Here is a 17,914-nt window from a genome sequence, read left to right as displayed (position 1 = left end):
CTTATTGAAACTCATCTAAGGATCTGAGCCGTACCTAGGGAGGAGGAGGAAATTATGGGCAATCTGTCTTTCGAGTCACCTAAAAGTGTACTGGGCAAAGCAATGGAAAGTATGACACCAGGAACAATCCTGCTTCAGCACTGCAATAAATCAAGTTATCTATGATCTTTTTCATCATCTGCTGTTGAATTATGTGAACTGAAAGACAGTATGAATACATTGTAATTATTAATTAAAAAGAGAAGACCTGAAATGACTGGTATTTCATTTAATAGATCAGAATAGATAAACTGATTTAAGACTAGATTCTGATACTGCTGTTCACATCACATAGGAAGTTTGCCCAAACTCACCTAATGTAATAACTGTGGGAGAATCTCTGAGAGGACATTGGATTTAGTACATAGCTGTGAAATGACATGGTCCTGAAATAAGAACATCAGAAAGTTGCCTACAAGTTTTAAGGTAATTTATTATCTTACTAGACTTTTCAGAAGCTCTGCAGTTAGCTATTACATATCAAATGATATTTTCACTGAATAAAAGAGAATAAAAATATTAATAATTGAATTCTTCCTCCCTATGAAGACAAAGTAGAGAAAAAAGCTGTGGAGAAGATTAACTAACACTCTCTGTTTATCCCTAAAGTTCCAAGAGTGTTCATTATTATTATTATTATTATTTTCTGATCTAAAACTAAAGTAGATCATAATATATCCGCCTTTTAAAGGCACAAAGGTGACACTGGAATCAAGGGCTGGTCTTCATAAGACTATAAAAGTATGGTAACATAAACTCACTCTTGTACTGCAAAAGGACAGAAGAAATTCCACTTTGGGGCAAAATATAATTCTCAAATGTGCTAAACAATGTGTAGTACAGAAACTAACTGAAGAATACCATAATCCCTCAGTGAAGAACTACAGCTAGAGAAGCTGCACCAAAAATTGTAATTAAAACTATGATTGCTAATAGCACAGGGCCCAACACCTGGAGCAGATCCCATTTTTAACAACTTTATCTGTACTTTCTGGTATCACTGATTTGAAGCTGAGAACTGATATTATTTCTAATAAAAGTCCTGCCTACTTGGGTGGTCTCTAGGGCCACTGCAGGACCACAAGGTTTCTAATTAACCGTTCTTTCTTGGTATCAAATCTTTGTCCCACTGATGTGATCCTTTTATTATTGAAAATAACTGCACAAAAACACCAAACACAATTTCCACCATTAGTCTGTTTTCTGCAGCCAACATATAGGCATAAATTACTCGAGATGGCCTTGTACTAATTAAGGACCAGATTACCTGCCCTGCAGAAAAAGATGAATAAATGGGAGAAGCTGCCTCTAGAAATTCCCCTGAAGTGATTGAAAAAAAAAGATTAAAGTTCAAAATGCAGAAGCAAACAGTGGAAATAAATTCAGTCAAAGGACTTGTCCCAGAAACTGGTGGAGATCTGTGCAAAGAGTCTGCATCTCTGTGATAGTTCTTGCCCTCAACCATACAGCACTATGGTATCAACTAATTTCTCTGTTACCGAGCTGTACTTGCGGTCAATATGTTATTTCAGATGGAAGGGTTGCAACAAAGCAGTGAGTATCCAGCTATTTGATAACAGAAATTGGGTAACGCCTTTTGAGGTATGAAAGGCATCACAGCCACATTAAACTAAGCTTTCATTAGCTACTTTTCTCATTATAACACAGCTCATTACCGTACTTGGAAAGGGTCTGCAGTGTCAGAATGTGAAGGGGTGGATTAATCCTGACCTTTACCTATTTACACGATTGCTCAGCTGTCAGCCATGGACAGTAAGCTCCAGTGATAAGAGATCAGCTTGAGCCGTCCTTTGGTGATCACATTTCATGAACTTTGCTGAATTTATAATGCCGTAGCAAAACAACAACAACAACAACAAGCCTGCATTAGACCTAACATGATAGTCCCACAGATATTGGACTGGAGTTGTGCAGGATCTCTGAAGAATAAGAATTTTAGCTTTTAACATCTATGCATTTAGGGAAGGTCATAAAATAGGAAGAGGAGAGAAAAAATGGTGGCTGTGTTTTTGTTGAAAATTTCCAACCAAATAACAATTTGCCTTGCACCATGGTAATGGCATCCTGTTAAAAAAGGTGCCTAAACATTGTCATTTTTTATTCACTGCTAGCTCCATGGTAAGAAACAGTTCAGTATGATTCCTAGGATATCTAATTTAAACAAAAAACAAACAAACAAACAAACAAAACCACGATCACCAACACCAAGCCCTCACTGAAGAGATTTGATTGCAATTACCTTCTGTTTAAAAACTAATTTAGTGAGAGACTGCTTCTCTGCAACAAAGGTAAGGGAAAAAAAAAAGAAAGGTGGACTAAGGTAGACAGACAGAAGTTCCTCAGAGAGGAAACGCTGCCCAGCAATGAAATCACACTCTCCCTGGAGCCGAGAATCCTGATTTCTATTTCTGGCACTCCTGTTGTCACAGTGTTAAGACCTTGGGAGTAGGATATGTGACAGGGCTAGCTTCCAATATATTACCCACATCATACTTCCAATCATAAATAGCTGCACTAATTACAATGCAACTACTCACAGACCACTATCCAGCATACATAAGACGATGCCTCGGATGGGACTGATGAAGTTTCATTAACACAAAGTACCTGGAGTGCCTCAGACTAGTTTGCTACATCACTGCAAGGTAGCATGTTGCGGCTGCAGAGCACTAACCATTACTGGTGGTTTGAGGAAAAATAGCAAATGATCCTCTCTTTGCAATAGCTTTGAGTATTTGTCATAACCCACTAAAACATTTTATATGAGACGGGGAAAATGAAGGTGATTGAGTATAACTGGAGGTTAAACTGGAGATAAAAACATTGAAAAATACCAGTGAAAGTGTTTCATTGCTACCCTTCCTGCAATGCTTCAATGACTTACCCTCTCCTTACATAAAAACTTTTTAATTACAGTCTTTGAATATCCCCAATGGATAGTCATCCGTGTCAGATTTCAAGATATTAAACAAAGAGCTTATCCTACTTGTGCGGAATGTGAAAATTATCTTCCCCCTTCTCCCATCCCTCTCTCACAAGCTCCTGCCTCAGACCTAAACTGCATGGGCTGCGCTACCAGATGAAGCGCTGCAGTGGTTTTGCACTGTAATAAGTTGCTGATTTCTACAAAATTGCCTTTTCTTTTGAGAAAAAAAAAAAAAATAAAAGTCACCACCAGCAGACATATCAAAACCTAATTCTAAGGAGCCCTGCTGGTAACCTCCACGTCTTGCCAAAATTTCTTTAATGAGCTCCAAATTCCCTTCACTCCTTCAGGCCTGGAAGTCAGGTGGCCTGCAACTTGATCATGAGTGAAATAATGTTAAGTTAGGAGGGAGGCTGCAAGAAACAGGCTAGATGCTCTTAAGAGATATCCAGGAGAAAGCCACTGGGCAGTTGCACACAAGTATGCGTGAAGAGCACAGAGCAGCATTTTCATATATCCACACAGAAGCGAAGCTGCAAGGCAGCACGTGCTTGTCTAATGAGTTAGGACAAGAGAACAGGAATGCTAGCATAATTTCTCTGCAGATTAAGAGACTCCTTGTGAATCTATTTGATCTGAAATTAGATAAAGCAAAATACTAACTGCCAGCATGAAAAAGAGTTCGATTTTTGTGTCTGTGACCAAGAAGCAGAATAGTTCCACTTCTCTACAGAGCAAAAGTTCAAGGGATGACACAGTCCCAGGAGAAAGAACCACACAGAAGATCCCACTTAGTGCAAAGCTGGATAAAAGCAGATTGATCACCAGTAAGCAGAGAGCTAAAATTAGCCTGGAAAGGTGCAATAAGATGAAGGAAGAATTTCAACAGCCTGAGGGGAGGAGGGAAAGACATCAAATTCCCAAAAAGGGGAAAATTAAGGCAAGACAAACATACGGATTTTGAAAGATGAAGGAAAAGGCAAGTTACCCGCTGAGAAAGTGAAAGCTGAAGAACACAGTAACAGACCGCCAAAGATAGACCAAAATGAGAGCAGTGTGGTGGCTCCTGCTAATTGGTACCTGACAGCCTCCATTCTGAAAGCTCTTAGGTTGTGTGGCAGCCTCAGGAAATAAAGCAGACAGTGGGGGAGAATTGCAGTACCTAAGACAAGAGCACCTTAAGAGAGATTCTACTCCAGGAGGTGAAGATCGCATCCAAAAAGAGGAAGCAGCACTTGCAAATTAATAAAGCTTGATGTGATGCATAAAATATCCTTCAGTTCAGCGGAAAGCTCTGATAAATAAACTTTTACATGCACCAGTGAAATTCTCTTCTGGAAAATGGGTTGAAAGAGTAAAAACAAAGAAAGCCAAAAACAAACAACAACAACAACACACATCATAAAAGACAGTAGCTGAACCATCTGAAGTTTATAGACAATATATTCTACATACAAAATTTGACAAAGCTTAGCAGGGAAAGCCAGCATTGGATGCTGCTAAATGAACAAGCAGCGCAACCCTTCAGAACATTCAGAAGAGCTCTGGGTTAAATAAGCTTATCACTTTCAGGGAAGCACCAGATAACCTCGTGTTTTAATAGTTATCAAAGAAAGCAAGAATTAAGACAACGATGTAATGAAATGACAACCTCGATATAAGATGTAGGACATTAAATGCTTATTTGGTAGTTCACCAGGATACCTAGACAAAGTTGCCAGCTGATTATATTGCTCATACTAGACCAAAGTCTTACAAGAACAATAGTTTGCATTTTAACAACCTGGATCTTCAACAACCGCACACTCATTTTCTCCTTACTTCCTTCCCTAAGTCAAATGAAGCTAGTGCTATTGCTCCATTTAACAGAAGATAAATAAGACTGATAAATTAGGTGATTTAGCTAAAGCCATGGAAAAAATAATTAAAAATAATTTTTAAAAGTCAGATCTTGTGGGCAAGGCCATACACAGACCATCTTTGCCTCACATTCTAGCAAAGTAAAAAAGAAACCCCCATTCCTTCTTCTGACAAGTATACCATGCACGCCATTTTCCCATGGCTTTTAATACACATTTAGAAAGATGCCAACAATTCAAACTCAGATCCCAGACTGAAATGCGTAAACACAAGCTTTTACAGAACATTAAGAAGTCAAAATCTTTCCCCAAATTTTAAACACTTTGATTCAGCACTCTGCTACCTCTTTGCAGCTATAAGCAACTCCAAAGTAAGTGCAAAAGAGGATGCTGGCTTTCACTTGTGAAAATTCGCATGATGTGCTTCTGCCATCCTAGGCAAGGGCATTCGTTTAACTTCTCAGCATTGCTGCTTCCATTCTAAATGTTGGAGGAAGACAGTTGTTTAAAAATATATATATTTATCATTTGTTTTTAGACAGTTTACATATATAACAATCTAAGCAATTAGCCCGTATGTTAAAGGATTAATAAAAATATGAAAACAGCAACAACAAAGAAAAGGTTACATCACAAATAGAACTTTTAAAATCTTTTACTTTTAGTAATCTAACAGCACAGATACAGAAATAAATACACAAGTCATGCAGAATATACCTGTAACATTTTCTATACTGACTTCATTGCAGTAAGAGGATCTTTATTTACCTCTCTAGTACAACAAAGTGATGCTGTCTCAGCTACAACCTCACCTTTACAGGCTACCAGAGTTTAAAAGTTCACTTTGGCCTATTTGTTGTAGGAAGCTGCACTCTCCAAAACTGGGTGTCTCCTGAATTTCTATAGTTGTCTGTACTCCATTTACTATTTTCAGTTCTCTGCCTGAACAGCAAATAATTGAAGCAGAGCGTGACCTTCTCACACTTTTAAGTCTGACCTAGAAATGCAACGGCCTGATCCTTACTCTAATTGAGGATAGGGGTGGTATGGGCTATTCATTGTGCAGAAAGACCAACCCTGTGGTAGAAGAGCACTGAGCGACCAGCCGAACCTGGTGCTGGGTTTTAGAAGAGGAATTTTGTTCTCTGCTTTGCACAATCCTGGGCTAAGCTCAGTGACCACCTGTATGGGGGAATGGGGTAAGGATATTTCCCTGCCACATGCAGTTGATATGAGGTTGTCCTCAAACCCATGACTCATGGGTTGTGAGGAGCTTGAGAAGAAATAAACGGATAGCTAGAAGTAGCTGACATCCCCAGCTTTTGTTTCTGTGCTTGGCAAGAAAACAGGTAGCACTATGCATCCTGTATACTCAAGTATCTGCTTCCTTCTTTTTGCTAGTTCTTACAGACCCTCTTAGGTTAATATTATAGCATGTCTACCTTTATACTGCATTTCCCAGCCTGATTTTACTGACTATACCAGTTTACTTTTATACCAACTATCAAACAAGAGGTCATACTCTCAAGCTATGTCCGCCACTGGTGAATTTCACACCACACTTCAATGAATGTGTTTAACTGCACCCATAAGACTTTCACCCACATCATAGCAGCAGGGTGCTCCCATCCTGACAGAAGCATTAGTGCTTACTATTAGGAATAGTAACAAAGAAGGGCAAATCACCAAGTGGAGTGAATTCTGCATATTTGGTGGCACCAGCAGGAACAAAATGTTATCAAAAGCAACTATAGTTCCAGAAGACTAGATGGAAAATAACTGCAGCATACCGTGTGCTACTCACGTAGATGACTAAGTGGCAACAAGTGTTTAAACATTCTTCTTTACTGAAGAAAACACAGACTCTCCTTGGAGAAACAAATTAAAAACAAAGTTGTAAAAATCCCCTCTCAGTGACCCACATGAAAACAAGAAAACAGCGGTTTTTTTGACTGTGAAGGCTCTGGTCTCACTCCACACCATTTTCCTTTTGATGGGTTTTTAAATATTATGTTTTGTGACTGGTGTCCAATGTCAGTAGTAATAAACAGTGGCACATACAAAACCAGCATATTGCTAGTTGACTCTGTTGTTACTCTATATCAACACCTCTGCTTTGGAAGGGTTACCTCCTGAAGTGAACTCCTTCAGGATTTAGTTGATGAAGGATCAATGACTTCTAGCATGATCTTATGATGGTGTTACGTCAATGGTAAAGAACACCTGGATTAGTAGTTGCTACCTCATCTTTTTCCTTCAGGCAGCACAAGGAAACACTGCAAAGCAGAATTTACCACTGGGGATGAGGGATCAAACAGGCTGAAATTAGAAAAGACAGTTTGTCTGTTTTCAATTCAAGCAGTATTATTAAAAAGTGTTTTGAATTATGTCACACAGGGCAAGTGTCAGTGCAGTTAGTAAGAACTTACTGTGCCAGCAAATGTCAGGACAAATTATACTGCAGGACAAGCAAGCTTTATGTCACCCTCACTTCCAAAAGGCAAAGCTTCCACCCCCCCGCCTGGCTGCTTCCATTTCTGAGTCGATTTATATCAAACTGCTCTTACGCAAATCAAAACAGTGCACAGGGAGTATGACAGCGACATTACTGGCAACTTCAGGATCCATCTCTAGCTGGAGGGATGAAATACTTTGATTCTCCACCACCTTAAAATACAATCACTATAAGTCTACGGAATTGTATATATAAATGGCTGCCTCAAAGAACTTCAAGCCACTGCTTACTGTGCTAATGAAAAAAGTCTGTCTCGTATACTCCAGGGTCCATCTACCCTTCTAGTCTTTCTTGCCTCTTAGATAGATGCTCTTTGCAGAAAGGAACATTTGCATTTATGCTAGGCCTGGCATGGGACCTGGTACTATTGATGTCTTGACAATGCCTGGGATTCCTCAGCACTACTGGTAAAAGTGAAAAAATAGGAACATGAAATTCAGTGCACCAGAGAAGAAAAAGATGTGGCTAAGTCATAAATAATGTCAATTTATTTAACTATAAGAAAATCTTTCACTAAGTTGTGAACTCCTAGCAAAATAAACTGGTTTGGTTTCAGCTCTCCCAACATTCGAAAATAAACATTTCAAGTAAGTATGAGAGAGCTTCAATATGGAGAACAAATATCCTTCTCTTCTGCAGAAAAAACAAGAGCTACAATACATTTTGATGAGTTGAAGGAAATTCTTATTCAGTTTTGAGCTCTTCTAGTATTATTTTCCATAAGTTTTTCCCATAAGTCAGTTAACAAATTAACTGAAACCTGCATAACTTGTGTTATTATTGATATACCTGTGTTGAGTCTAAACTAGAAGGAAGTCTATTCCTTTACTTCTTCGGCTTTATTTTATGGTTCAGACATTTCTTATTAAAAAAAAAAAAGGATGAAAACACCTAAAAGGCTACAAAGAGTAATGCCCACAAATAAATGGCAATATGAAAGTTTGGTGATTCAAGGTCTAGCTTACATTTATGGCATTATTACCTCCAGCTATCTATTCCATCCCACAGCCTACGATCCAAACAGTTTACTATGGTAACTCTGCTATCTCTGTTGTTTTAAAGCAGAGAGTAAACAGCACTAAAGAGCAATGAAGTTTTAAATGAAGACACAGACAGTACACAGAAGTAGCTGGGTTGCTGGCTCATGTTCCACACCACAACTACTGCGGGGATGACAGCCTTTGGCAAATGAAAACTAACAAAGCAACTCTGGGGCTGTAACAACATTTTTGCTGTGCATAAGTGCCAATAAATCCAGTTAAGTAAGACAGTGTAGACATTCTGACCCTGTACATTTTTCTTAGCCCCTAGTACCAGATCTTCTCAGAAAGGAGTCAATTCATGTGCAACTCTGTCCGTGATTGACTTGTGTTCTGAATGACTGAACCTGAGCTATGTCTGTGTAAGCTGAATTTCCCTCTATGTATTCATTCTCCATTCCCAGAATGGCTGCTGCAGGAATGCAAGTCTTATTTGGAAGGATTACTTGTCACACAACAGCCCAAGACCCTATCCAACGCTGGGCTCCTTCCTGTGCCAGAGAACACAAAATGGTATCCTCATTTTTCATAAGCAGAATCAAAGCTTTTGCTCTAACCTCTCAGCCCCCATTATATTAGGGATTGGCACTAAAGCTGGGGATTTCACTAAATGTAAGCGTAGAGCTGTACAGAATGAGAAAGCATAGGCCAGAGCAGTACTCATACCTGTTGAACCAAACAATAGTAGGTAGGTAGTGATACAGATTCCATCACAGCACCCATGCATGGACACAAGGCATCACCCGAGCATATGGGAGGGGAAATGAAACTTCAGAGAAGTGTCTGTCATCTAGACCAGCTCTTGCAGGTTTTTATGGTCTTTCTATGTACATTCCATAGCAACAATTGTGGAAAGTTACTGGAATGTCCCAAGCACTCAAGAGCTTCAATGTGTTTTTTCCTTGCACATTTTATTTGCTGATGCTTATCTGTGCATTTTCTAAATACTTCACACATTCCATTCCTGTTCTTTCAGTGTACAAGGGAGCATTTCCTACTTCATAGGATGTCATGCCATAGCTTGCTTCCTTCTCCACCTTAAGAGGAACTCTTTAAAACTTAGGTCTTCCACAAAAGAAGAAAGAGGGGACTGTATGTCACGCTTGTGAAAAACACAGATAACACTGATCAGTATTTCTGTACAAAGTAGAAGCAACGGCAATGCATCCCCCTGCAGAGATTGTTCCTTCATCATTTAACACAAGCTGGTGAGAATGGAGTGTCACACAGACTTCTGCTGAAAGTCCTCCCTGGATTACAGCAGGCACCAGCTAAGAACAGTTGTAACTGCCCCCTTTTTTGCAACTGCACAGCTGCCTAATTTGAGTTCTTAAGTAACACAGAGCTGGTGTTGCAGTTTTGTATTTGCTCTGTAACAATCCTGTGTTGATCAGAATTTTTGGAATATGAAGTCTCAAATCAGCCGTCCCCCAGCCATGCAGAACTACACCCACTCCAAAATAAGGAGAAATTTTATTTTAAAATATTAGCTTGTTTCACATCTTTCTACCAGTTCATTTTTTTTTTTAAATCTGTTTTGTATGTATGTTTCCTGAAAATAACTCAATAAAGGAAGCATTCAGAATAAGTGGCAGTATTTCCAGGCATTAGGCAAAAGATAACAAGAAAATGTATGAAGTTCTCCACCACTACCAGCTTAAAACAATGCATCATTAACATTTTTATTGAATTATATAGAAGAAATGTACCAGTTCTTGTAAACAAATCATACAGCAATCCTAGAAGTGAAAGAATATGAAGACTGTATGAAGAAAATGGCATAATTTGTGTCTCTAACAACATTTAGTTTAGATACATTTTCTCCTGATTAAGATGCAGCACTAAGAGACACAGGTTTCAAGTATACTTCAGTCTACATCACTGGGCAATTAACAAGCACATAAGCGGATGATATACCACATGTAAAAAAGGTGAGGAGAGGGAAGGGCTCCTATTGGTACATCCTAAAAATACAACCTGTAGATCTACCTAAGCAAATACTTTATATGTTATTTTACAGGCTCTGAGAAACCCATTTGTCACTAACTTTGAAAACTTAGGCCTTTTCTGGTCTGAATATTGTCCAGTTACACATTTATTGTAGACCACTGTTATTAGCAGTGAGCCACTAGACTGAACAAGCTTCAGAGACCACCTCAATTGCCACCTCGTGCAATGCCACAAAAGAGATAGCTGCACTGCACTGAAGAGAAACAAGCTGGCAGAAAAAACACTTTTGTACTTTACCTTGTAATGGGAAGTGCTGATGTCTTCAAACATATCAATATCCATACAGTCCATTGATTCTGACCTTTCTGGTAACAGTAACTCTTTGAGCTTCTTGTTTTCTTATTTTTAATTTGCCAACTGGTGCAACCTGTAAATTTACAAAAGTGGGTATGTTATTCCAAGATGTTTATCCACCTCATTCTACAAGGCACTCAATTTTAATACATATGGCACTGTGCCATGTGGCTCTTATTGCTCTCAAGAGCTTTCAGTGCAATGACTTACAGACCACAGTGTTTCAGTATGTCACTGATTATTTTTGGTGGATACTGAAATACTTTATTCTGTAGGATTCCTTTGCTGACTCTTCAGAAAGTCATTTGCCATATGTGCATATCATATATTTGAGAATATGCTCCTACCTTATTAATTTCAAGCACTCAAGACTTTGAATTGTCAATTTATTTCCGAATTTATCTTTTAAAGGTTGGTTCTTGTGGAAAGAGGCTAAGTTAAATTTAAATACTGGCTCAGGAGTAGGAATGCTACTAATTTGAGAAACTGGAGGTTGACGGAGTGGCCAAGATCTATGCTCAGCAATTAAGATAACAAAAGAAAAAACTCCTTCAAAACATTGATTTTGAACACTGCTCAAATTTTTTCAGCAGCAGAGGGATTTTTATTTTTTTTTTGGTAGAACTACTAAGGGAAACACAGTGAGATTCCTCGAATGCACACGTAACTGCGCTGCTTGTATTGAAATTTGGGCATCCAAATCAAAAGGAGCTCTGAAAACCAAGCAACAGGTTCTCTGCCTAGGCACTGGCAGGACCTGTCAGGAAGTCACGTATGCTTGAACCGTGGACCTGATTGTTTGGCTTCTCAGGAGGAGGCAGTAGAATAAGAAAAGGGACATAAACTTTACCTGTATGCAGGTAAAGAGAACTCTGAAGGCATACCACTGCCACAACACTACTAAAGAACTGATTAATTTTTTTAAAAAAATAAATTGGTTGTCATGTGCCAAATTCCTATAGGACAAGGACTCAGTGTATGCAAACATATCAATTATGTGACTGCAGGAATAGATTTGGAGAACAAAGAAGAATGAGCCAACAGCAGCAGGCATGATTAAGAGTTTGTGAAAAGACATCTAGAATTTTTTTTTCTTGGTTACTCAGTAAGATTAATTATCCTCATAATGCACAAGCTCTGCTCAAAGGCTGATGAAAACACAGAAATTAACAGGAGATCTCCTTAGTTTACCATTACATACTGAATGCTACAATATTATTTGTATTCAAACCTTGGATGTATTTTATTTCCAGTCCTTTGTACACAACACTGTGTTATTATTTTGCAGTGTTTGTCCCACATAATGATAGGCATTACATGAAGTAATGTCCAGGTTAACTAACAAAATGCCTGGAGTGTCTTCAAGTGTCTTGTTACATGATGTGCCTTAAGCTATTTACTCAGAAACTAAAGCAAAGGGAACTGTTAGAGAAAACATGTATCCTGATTAGCTTCTGTCCTGATTTCAGTTACGCTATTAATCTACATAGGTACAACAACAACAAAAACAACAACAAAAAGCACTGAGCAGAGGAGTATTAACAATATGTAAAAATGACTGCATTGCTCTTGGCTCTACTTGCAGATGTTAGATCTACCCCCCAAAAATCTTACCGTGTGAAAAGCACATCTCCATTTTTCTGTGTGCTTTGTGTACACAAGTACTCTACCTGCACCACTCTAATCTGAAGTTACTGTAGAACATGCTAAAAAACATTGCTTTAGCAGCTTGACACAGATAGTATGTATCACCCTTCCAAAGTCTCTGAATAGGAACACCACTGATCAAGCAAAATCCCTCTATTTTATGTGTCTCGAGTGTGTTTTTTCTTCCAGAAAGTAGAAAGTCAACAGGCAAGGCACATGAAGGCCACGCAGGTACCACTCCACTGATTTTGATTAACCTGTTTACACTGGATGTTGATCTGGCCCAGTGATGACAGGGACAAAGCTGCAAGTATTTCTCAGATAGGAGGAACTCCAAAAATAGCTATGCATTTCCAGTTTTGAAAGAACTATATGCAAAAATGTGAATGTGTACGTGCATTATTAAATCCTTCAATCAATTTTACCGCATAACTCCCATTTTAGAACCATCATAAAGGCCACCTACATGTAGTCCTGCTTAGAGGACTACCTCTGGATTACAATCTGAATGCCAGTGATCCTTTAAGGCTTCTTTCACCACCAATTCTCCCATGTCTTCCACAACTAACATATCGTACTAGTGGCTTGTCATAAAACTCCACCTGCTTCTCTGAAGCACTGTGATGCTTCACTTGAAGGCCACTCCTGGTAAAGTCTCCCTTAGTAGATAGAGCTTAATGCTGCAACATGAGCTGCTCAGCCAAACTTCTTAATTAAAGTCATACCAAAACTGCAATAATTACGCTGATACAAATTCTGTTGAAAAGGAATGCATTTTGAGTGCCCTAAAAACGTATGTACCCACCTGAGAATAAAACTCGTGTCCTTTCTGATTGATATTAATGTCACTGTTTATAGTTCCAGGATAAACTAAATCCTGTCAACATTACCATGCACAGGAGCACCTGCAGATTTACAGCCAAGCCTGTGGTTGTCCCCCAAAGCATTGTAAAGAGGCTGAGCTAAACCAGGCTGCAGCAACTAGCACACTGGCTCCAACAGCCTCCATTCCTCTGTGCACTTCTCACCTTCTCTCCCACTTTTTTCTTTTCTTCCTCACTTTGTGTTTACTCAGTGGGACAAGAATTTCATCTGAGGTCTCCACTCTATGGATGGAATGGATTGACAAAACAAGGAATTTCAAAATCAAACTGGATGTTGGAGATGTTCCTTACTCTAATGATCATACAACTCCTCTTGTGCTTCTCTTGTGAGAAAAGGCCCTGGCAGTCACTGCTGCTCACAGCAAGCTCAGTACTTCTGCATGCAGCATTCAATACATTGCCCACCTGTGACATGACGTTATGCCTCTTCCTTTATATCATGCTCCCAAACAAAGACTGCCAATGCAGTTTGAGCAAATCTTTTCCTCTCTTTCGCAGCACACTGGACAAAACCTGCCTTCTGATGCTGAAGTGATGAGAGAGCATGGAGAATCTCATCCCCCATGCTGAAAGACAAACTGGATCCTTACCCAGTGCTAAAGAGAGCTGTGCAAAGGAAAACTGGTAAGTGTGCCAGCTCATACACTTCTTTCAGTCAATGCCATCAGCAAACCAAAGGCCACGGGTGCTTCCACTGTAGATTACACAAACAGCCAGCCAGTAGCAAGGAACACCCAGCAGGCAGAGATGCATCACACTCGTACCGAAAAGGTGGCCAAGTGTGCTGCACAGTTCAGTTCCTCCGTCAGCCAGAAGCAAGAGGGGGATCAGAGCTTCCCATCACCATTGGGGAGTATCATATCCCTAACATTATGTCACTAATTATCTACAGGTAACACCTCTAACCTCAACCTCCTGAGTTCTAGTATCTCATAAACTCAAACTGGAAGAGCTTTATTTACAACAGGGTACAAAGTGGGTCCAAAATTACAATCTGGTTTCACCTCTAACCTATTAAGGGTGAGGAATACCTTAGTTTTCAGTCAGGAGACAGAACCGTGAAGCTTTCTTTTTGTGAATTTTAAGTCAAAAACTTAACTGGTTTATTTATTTATTTTGTATATTTAGTGTGGCCAGCATATGCCTCCAGCTGAATTATATACTGTCAGCCCACACTAACTGTGTTGTCTCATGATTTCCTATAAAATAATTCAGGGAATGAAAAAATAGGTTTCTGTTCCCTTTAATTTGTGCCAATTACACTAACTTAAGTTTTACAGTCAAATTCGCACCTTACCACTCAACAGAGATCTGTTGCAGACACCATATTGTCTTGAATTGTGCTCCATCACAGGATGAGCTTTGAAGGCAAACACTACACTATTCATAAATTTCTTGTTTATTAATTCATTTAATTATTTAGTAAGTGTGGCCAGACATAGCAGCTCACATATTACACAAACAAGGATGTCATGAAACAATTAAGTGAAATAATTTTTACACAGATCCATAAATTCTGACCAGAATAAATCAGTTGCAAGTATCTACACTAGAATTTATTTATACATTAATTGCCTCTGTTTATCTGGTAACTGATTAATCCCATTTATAGCACGGTCAAATACTCTGGTTTATCCTCACAGAAGAATTTGTTTACCTGCAATGAGCTAGTTTGGAGATTGAGTTTGTTGGGTTTTATTGATGGAACTGAGGTACGTTGCACACCACCAAGGGATTTGGCTTAGCTGAACTCTTGCCATGGGCAGCTGCAGCCTGTAAAGAACATGATGCCTGCTGATTCAGCTTATCTGTTACGGCAAAATTCAGCCCTGGCAAAACCTCCAAGGGAAGGCAGCACCAGAGCAGACGCTACAGCAGAGGCACTTAGCAATATTGCCTCCTGTTGCCAGGAGAGGAAAGATTGCCCAGTGTTTTCAAACTTTTCAAGGCAGGCTGTGTCAATACATAAAACATCTTTAATGTATGCACATTATTGCAGCTATTTTAGCATAATATTGGCTTGTCAGTTTTATTAGCAGAAATAAAAGGCCTTTTCAATAATAAGCTTGAGTTTTATTTTATTCTGCATTATGCTATTCTAACTGCAGATCCCGTATACAATTGCATAATTGCCTCTCTCCCATTGTAACACTTGTAATTGCCTTCCTTTTTTTTTTTTTTTGATCTCTCCAGTGGAAAGACTAAAGTTCAATCTATTCCATATCTGGCATTAATTTAGCAAACATCAGTTTAAAGGGTCGAGTAAATTCCATCACTCTTAATAGGATTAAAGGTATTTCTGCTGTTTTGCTGTTTTCAAATCCTTAGAAATAACAAATATCTTTAAAAGGAATAGCTGATGTTCACACAGCTGATTAGCATGATTCATCACAATCAGAACAGCTGCTATTACATTTTACCATAATTATTTCCTTGCATCTGCACAGGTTACTTTATGGTTAGGACCTACAATAAATCTGCTACAGAAAGCAGGTAAGAATAGGTCACACTGGGACAACAGCAAAGTAGGCAACACCTAAGGGCTTGCATGCCCAGATTTAGTTCTGATTAATACAGTATTTAAGTAAAGTTGCTAGATTACTTTCAGATACAGGTAGTACTGCTGTTACCATACTGCTAGCTGTTCCTGCAATTGATTTGGTTAAGTCACACTGCAAATGTAGGAGTGGGAACTTTATATAGATTTGAACAGTTACACCTGCTTTCCAGAAGTACTGCTGCAAAACACCAGGAGATATTACAGCTTTTTAAAATCTGTTTTCTGAACTGCACTCCTTAAATCCACCCTTCTCCCATGCCCACCCTGCAAACAAGTGTCTGTAAAATGACCGAATCGCTCATCGCAAGCGCGTTCCCATCACTGCTTTAGCGCCTGAAGCAGTAAAAGGGTCGTTTTTAAACATGAAATTATCAATAGGAGAAAGAGGGATTGGTCCTGTTCGCTGTAATCGGTGTCCTTCTCCGCAGATGCCCCTCCACACGAAGCACTCCCTCCGCGGAGCCGGGTGCTGTGGGTAGTTAGGACCGGTAGATTTTCTCTGCTAGATCAAACATCTCGTAGCTCTGCCGCACAAGCACGGCCATTTATTCACAGCACAGTTCAATTCCCTTCCCGTTTCTTCCTGCAGAAGTCAGTTCAGTCCTTAATTCCCAACCCAGGGCTGTCTTACTTCTCCTATCAGCCCTTTATTCACTGTAAGCTTTAAAATATTTTCCTGAAACAGTGCCTTGGCCCCTCCTACGATTTAAAAGAAATACACGAAGGCTCTCGCTTGCAAACCGCCCAGATAAAAGGTACTGCCTTTTTAAGAGCTACAAACAGGCTTTCTTTAGGGCTATGCTCGCAGAGCTGCTAAAAAAGGGCCGCCGTCTTCCCTGCAGAGCTCTGTCACCGTGAGGAGCGGGCTGCCAGCCCCAGCCCCACGGCTCCCTGCGACAAGGAGCAGCCGGCGGGTGCCTCAGCAGCCATGTACTCACCGGGTAGCTGCTGCTTCACAAGGTCCTGCCTCCTGCTAGGGATGCGAGGCGTCGCAGGCAGCGGCAGATATTCATGTCCCCCCTCCGAGCGGCTTCCCCGCCCAGGCGGAGCGAGTGGAAGCGAGCCCCGCGCTGTTCGCGGTGCGCGCCTGCCTCCCCAACCGCGTATTCACACGGAACGGAGGGAAAAGGGAAAAAAAAATGAGAGAAAAAATAAGGGGGGGGAGCAGAGCCCCAGCCCCTTTCCCTCCTTCGCCTGGCCCGGGCACCGGCACGGCCCCCCGGCCCCGCCGCCTTAGGCGGGGCTCCCGGGCACGGGGAGGGGGGGGGCGGCGAGGAGCCGCGGCCGTGAGGGGGGCGATGGCCGCAGGGCCACAAGGCGCCCACAGGAGGCCGCGGCAGGCGCTTGGTCAGCGCCGTGCCTCCCGCCGCAAGGCAGCGGGGTGTTAAAAATCGTCTATTGATCCCTCAGGGCAGCGCTGGGGGGCTGAGGGGGGCCGGTGGGCCTTGGGGTGGGCGCACCTCGCCGGTGAGGAGCCGCCCGGGGTGCTGGCATGGGGCAAACCCGGGGCTCCCCTCAGGAGCTCCTGCTGTCTGACAGCCCAGAGCCTTCGCTCCCCTTTCCTCAGCAACCATGGCCATGGCTGGTCTGTGAGGTCCTGTATGCACTGTAGGGTGGAAACACCGCCTTTCTGCCGCACCTTCCTGCCCTGGGTTTTCGGTTGCTCTATGGTCATTAGCAGCAAACACTAACCTGCTGCATCTGTCTTCTTCCAGCATAGTCTGTCTTACTTTTCACATCCTCCGGTGCTTCAGTGGAAATTCCGAGTGTGCCCTAGGAGTGGGACACCTGGAAGGTCACCCCGGCAGCCTGGGCACTCCACAGCTCACCCCAAAGGCTTCCCAAACTTCTCAGTCTTCTTTCTGATCCAAGAAAGAGTTGCTGCTGGTAAAATATTACCAACATCGAGACTGCTGAATAGTCGATGAGACTTTTTCTTTGCCAGTGGAAGAGCACCAACTGCTGCGCTCTTTGTGGCTTTCCATTCTCTTTTCTTCTTTTGCCCAGTATTTAAATTTTTGAGTTGCCTCATGCTTAATAACAAAATGGCTTGCTGAGTCCATGTCACACACCAGCAACCGGCAACATCTGAAGTTGGTTAAGTTTTTGAATCACAGTA

At 40.8% G+C, this 17,914-nt stretch overlaps 1 protein-coding gene across 1 annotated transcript in view; it reads right to left on the bottom strand.

Moving 5' to 3' along the window:
* The window catches only part of TMEM108 (transmembrane protein 108), a 154,362-nt gene extending 137,352 nt beyond the window's left edge, over nt 1–17,010 (bottom strand). The window contains exons 1-2 of the mRNA XM_013184803.3: nt 16,734–17,010; nt 10,648–10,777 (exon numbers count right to left, since the gene is read on the bottom strand). The gene's annotated coding sequence lies outside the window, so the exon portion shown is untranslated. The remainder of the gene's footprint in view (nt 1–10,647; nt 10,778–16,733) is intronic.
* Between the last annotated feature and the right edge of the window lie 904 nt (nt 17,011–17,914).

The sequence above is a fragment of the Anser cygnoides genome, chromosome 2, assembly GCF_040182565.1.
Source record: "Anser cygnoides isolate HZ-2024a breed goose chromosome 2, Taihu_goose_T2T_genome, whole genome shotgun sequence".
Classification (NCBI taxonomy): Eukaryota; Metazoa; Chordata; class Aves; order Anseriformes; family Anatidae; genus Anser; species Anser cygnoides.
The sequence above is the reverse complement of the archived record's forward strand: the minus strand, read 5'-3'. Positions and strand labels throughout refer to the sequence as shown.